Source organism: Bos javanicus, chromosome 24 (assembly GCF_032452875.1).
Source record: "Bos javanicus breed banteng chromosome 24, ARS-OSU_banteng_1.0, whole genome shotgun sequence".
Lineage (NCBI taxonomy): Eukaryota > Metazoa > Chordata > Mammalia > Artiodactyla > Bovidae > Bos > Bos javanicus.
This window is the reverse complement of record NC_083891.1, coordinates 46840387-46846386: the sequence shown is the minus strand read 5'-3', so window position 1 is coordinate 46846386 and position 6000 is coordinate 46840387.

The window sequence follows — 6000 nt, the reverse complement described above, 5'->3', positions numbered from 1 at the left end:
TAGAAAACTATAAGTATAGTGGGCTAATTAGAAATTGTGTTGGTGAAGGGTTTTTCATTTGTTGAGCCAACGTTTGTTGCTAAGTCTCCATATCCCCTGCCCTTACACACATTAATGAATATATAGAATTAACCTTTGATATTAATCACGTTAGACCTTAGGCTAAGTAAATTCTTTCCTTAACTAAAACCCACTACACCCTCACCCTGTAGGAATGTAACTTTACTTGGGTGGCGTCTGTTTTGAGAATAATCAGCCCTGGAGAAATAAGTGTCCTGATTGACTGACCGCTGTCACAAGGAGAGGGTAAATTGTCAGCAGGCCCCCCCTGGCCAGAAGATGATGTAACACCCCTAAGACCTCTGTATACATTTGTATGAAGCACCTGACTTTAATAAAAGTCAGGACTGCTGTCCCCACGTGACTTTTGTATAACATCTTAGTGTATAAAAACAGACTCTGGAAAATAAAGAATTGGGATCAGATTCTCGAAATACTGGTCTCCCCATGTCGCTCTCTCTCTCACTCTGGTTGAGTCTCCATCTGGAGCGCGGAACCCACCATTCTTACTAATTATGCCTGGGCTTCTAAGATCCGACCGGGGAGGCCTCAGTGTCTCCTCTCCTTCGGGAGAACGGAAGGACGCCTGCGGCCTACGTAAGTGGTGCAAACTTCTTGTCTTGAAGTTTTATTGGTCTCCCGCGTAAACCAAGCTACTCAGCCTCTTTTCTCCACTGAATTTTCCTACTGAGCTATCCTTATTCTATTACTCTTTATATCTTTAATTAATATCTAATTGAAGCTATTGTATCCTGATCCTCGCCTATGCCGTCTCTCCTTCGAATACCCTGGATCAGCCGGGGCTGGTCCCCGGCAACTTCCTGTCCTGCATTTCTGTCCTTATGAAACTCACTTTTCCTGTGTTTTCTTTCTTTCTCTCATATTTTCTGTCTCTATGTTTTTTTCTATATTCTTGAATGTTCTTCCAACTTTATCTTCCCCTTTTGGAGAACTATTATGTTTTAACATTAAGAATTCTTTCTTTTTCTTTGATAGTTCCTCTTGTATAAAAATTTCTGTGTACGAGGAGGGGGAGGCAGGGAACTCTCTTTAAATGCATTTTAAATCACTTTCATTATCACTAAGTGGCCTTTATCCCCCTGAATTAGCTCTCTTTTCTCCTTCTTTTCTCCTGAAGTCAGTTTTCATCTTTATCTTTCCTCTCCATGTTGCTGATTTTCATCATGTGTCCTGCTTGCTTGTTTATATTTAATAATAATGAACTTGAATGACTATTTGTATAATGATGTGGGGAGAAATATCTAACTGAAAGCTCTATGTATGTTGAAACTTATGTAATCAGCAGCTTAGACCCAGCTAGTAGGAAATAAGTTGTCAAGCTAACAGCCTCCCCAATTTCAAAACAAGAATGGCCCTGTCTTAGTGCAGCAGTGTGCACATTAGAAGACTTGGCTCTCCTCAGACAGTTTAATTTCCTAAGAGGAAAGTACTTTCAGTCTTGCCCAGGGGCAAATGCAGACTGTTCACTATATTGTCCACGTAGTTTGGGAGTCAGGGCTGGGAAAGTTAACTATTTCATAAATATATCATCAGTCAACTCACATGTTTTCAGCTCCAATTTTCCTTCTGGATCTCTGGTATACCTCTGAATCAGGAGCTCTCATGAAATTCTTCAAGACAATGACTTCTACATCCATGCAACCCTTTCATGGTTAATTCTTGGCTACAGCTTCATCTACTGAATGTCATTCATTGATATGCTTTCTTCTATTGTTTCATCTTCCAGAGATTGTTTGAATTTCTTATGTTCTTCTACAGCTTTAGTGTTAAAAATGTATCTCACCCTTTCATTCCTTTATAATTTAATGGCGTTTAGGAAATAGGCAGAAGAAATACGTGTACATGATATGCCATCTTGAGCTAGTATTTAAGCACATATATTTAAAAGCTCCCAGGTGATTCTATGATCTGCTAAGTTTGGAAAACATTGTTCAAATCTATCTTTTATTCTCACTTTCTTTATTTTAGGCAGTAAGCATTTAATGCTTTCTAATTCCATGCATTCTATGGCTCATTTTTATTACTAGTTGATAATTTTCATCAGAGCAAGATGTCTGATGAGTATTTATGATTAGCCTAACTGCATCTTACCCAACCCCTTGTACAATGTAAAGCACCTTTTAGAAATTCAACAAATCCTCCTTGAGAAAAAGAATGAACAAATGAATAAGTAAGGGAAGGAAAGATATGCATTTGAGTAACTAGTTTCTCTAGTGTTTTTATTCTGCTGTTATTTACTTCAAGTTTTTTAACTGTACATAGCAATTCAGGATTAATTTCCTTTAAAAATAGATACAGTGACTTGTCTTCATTTTTTAAAGAAACTTTCTATTTCCAAGAGCCCTATTTCCAGAAATCCTTCATAATGTACAAGCTTTCACCTTGCAAATGGTTTAATTTGAGTCTCATACCAGGAATAGCTTGTTTGAATCCATAAACATGAATGAGGCTCATCTTGTGGGATTTTCCTATTTTAGTCCAATGCTTACCTCAAATAGAATCCATTTGGGTGAATTCTGCTGCCATAAACCCATTTAAATTCAAGGTAGCCATTATAAATAGCAGGATTAAAAGCAAACATACCTCAATCATCATTGATTCATATCTCAGACATAAACAATAAAATAGATATGTCTATTAAAATATATTAGGATAAAAATGTTACAAACCAATAATCCACTTTTATTCTTTATGGTGACTCTAAATATTTAATAAATAACATATCTAACCCTTATCTTAATGAGCTCTTTTTTAATGAATGCAGAAATAGATATGCTGAAATTTAAAAATAGGCATAGAAAAAGGGTAGCTAACACATTTATTGAATTTTTCTAAGATCTGACTCATGAAATTTTCTTCATCACACACCTAATATTTTTTATTGAGTTAATAAAAGGTTTTAGTCAGTTTAAATGTTAACTATTTTCTTCAATCAGTAAGTGTTTTTATTTTTTACTGGTGATTCAGGTACTGTTCATAGCATTTAAGTCATCCAGGACAATCAGCAAAATCCAGAATGTGGAAAGTTTCACAGGACAGATGACCCCATTTTCTCAACAGAGAAATTGCTTTTCTTGATTGGTTTTAGAAGAAGTACTTGGGCAACTCTGGGAAGAATAAACTGTAGAGAAGCAAAGGTAAAAACACAGATACCAGTTAAGAGCTATGGCACTACTCCATCCAAGAAATGATGGTGAGTTGGATCAGAGTTTTGGTGGTAGAGAAGGTCTAAGTAGTCAGATTTGAATATACTGTATGTTGACGTTCAAGTCAAAAGAATGTGCCAATGGACTGCTACAGAGTATGAGAGAAAAAGCTAGAAGAATGGAGTTGCCATTAACTGAAATGTGGTGCAAGATAAATAGGTTTCAGAGGGAAATCAGAAGTTCACTTTGGGGTAAGTTTGAGATATGTATAAGACATCTAAGTGGTAGTCAGCTGGAAATAATGACTGAGAATTCATGGGTGAGTTCTTCGTAGGAGATACAAATTTGAGAATCTGCCGAGTATATAAATGTTTTCAAGCTATTAGAATAAGTTAGATCACCAAGGGAGTAGATAGAGATCTCTTCCTTCAAAAATACTGTGGAATGAACAACCCCAGCATTTAGTAACTTAAAAATGATAATCATTTATTCTCATGGATCTCTAGTTGGATGAGGATTTGCTGATCTAGGCTGGCCTTGACTAGAATGATTCGGTTCTGCTCCAAGTGGCTCTTCTCGCAGAACTAGTGGACTAACTCAGGAATTATTTTTTCATGGCAGTGTCAGAAGCGCAAGAAGGAAAGGAGAAATATATAAGGCCTTGTGAGGTCTAGGGGCAGAGCTGGATCAGCATTACCTCCATCTCATTCTATTGGCCAAAGCAAGACACAGCTGAACTCAAAGTCAAGGACCAGCAGAATGGGAAGGCAAAGGCACTGATGCACGGAAGGGTAAAAATTCGAGTTCATGAATGCAGTCTCTCACGAGTCCAAGGACTGGGTCCATCCTGGGTCATTTTAACTTTAAAAGATAAGTTAAGATATCTTGTTACTCTAAAAGATAAGTTTGAATTCTGCATCTATGCTGTTTCCCGCATCTAATTAGGGGCTAAACATATTACCCTAGACATAATCTTAACCATTGCTGTCTCTTGCCTAAAGAATCTTTATTGAAGGCAACCATTCTTTGACTCTTGTCAAAGGAATAAAAATATTAACTCCCTATTACCAGTTACAAGGAAAGTCTGTAGAAAGATGATCCAAGATGCCAAAGCTTGCCATCTAACAGTCTGAAGAGAAAAAAAGCAAAGCAAAACTTGAAGAAACAAATGATAAGGAGACATCCGTGTCTAAGCCTGGAAAAATAGTTTCATCCTCAACAGTATTATCCAATAAGGTATCTAACGTGAATGCATGAAAACGTCATATAGACATAAACCGAGCACCAAACAGGAAGCTCTAATTTTATTTTATTTTTTTTGAAGCTCTAATTTTAGATAAGCAATAACCAGACATTATTTTTCCAGCTGCTTATAGAATACTTTATGCATTTTACCCAGTTTTTTATTTGGAGATAGATTTTTCTTTTACTGAGACAACTTTAATTTTTGGCTACAAAATCTTTATTGTTTCCATTTGGTCCAAGGCTTGGGCACGGGCTCCAGGTTGGTTAAAATATAAGAAAGCCTTCTTAAATGAACAATGCAAAGAAACAGAGGAGAATGATAGAATGGAAAACACTAAAGATCTTTTCAAGAAAATTGGAGATATCATATCATGAGAGCATTTCATGCAAAGATGGGTACAATAAAAAACAGAAATAGTAAGGACCTAACAGAAGCAGAAGAGATTAAGAAGAGGTGCCAAGAATACACAGAAAAACTACACAAAAAATGGTCTTCATGACCCAGATAACCATGATGGTGTGGTCACTCACCTAGAGCCAAACATCCTGGAGTGTGAAGCCAAGTGGGACTTAGGAAGTATTACTGGAAACAAAGGTAGTGGAGATGATGGAATTTCATAACTCCAGCTGAGCTATTTCAAATCCTAAAATACGATACTGTTAAAGTGCTGCATTCAGTATTTCAGCAAATTTGGAAAACTTAGCAGTGGCCATAGGACTGGAAAAGGTCAGTTTTCATTCCAATCCCAAAGAAGGGCAATGCCAAAGAATGTTCAAGCTACCACATAATTTTGCTCATTTCACATGCTAGCAAGGTAATCTTCAAAATCTTTCAGCTAGGCTTCAATAGTATGTGAACCAAGAACTTCCAGATGTACAAATTGAGTTTAGAAAAGGCAGAGGAACCAGAGATCAAATTGCCAACATCCGTTGGATCATAGAAAAAGCAAGGCAATTCCAGAAAAGCATCTACTTCTGCTTCATTGACTATGTCAAAGCCTTTGACTATGTGGATCACAACAAACTGTGGAAAATTCTTAAAGAGATGGGAATACCAGAGCACCTTACTGTCTCCTGAGAAAACTGTATGCAGGTCAAGAAGCACCAGTTTAAAAAAAAAAAAAGAAGAAGAAGAAGAAGCAACAGTTAGAACTGGACATGGAACAACAGATGAGTTCAAAATTGGGAAAGGAGTATGTCAAGGCTGCATATTGTCACTCTGCTTATTTAACTTCTTTGAAGAGTGTGCGTGCTCGGATGCTTCAGTCTTGTCTGACTCTTTGCAACCCTACGGACTGTAGCCTGCCAAGCTCCTCTGTCACAAGATTCTCCAAGCAAAACTACTGGAGTGGATTTCCATGCCCTCCTCCAGAAGATCTTCCTGATGCTGGAATTGAACCCATGTCCCCTGCATCTACTGCATTGCAGGCAGATTATTTACTCACTGAGTCACCTGGGAAGCCCTCTATGCAGAGTTGCTGCTGCTGCTAAGTCGCCTCAGTCGTGTCCGACTCTGTGCGACCCCATA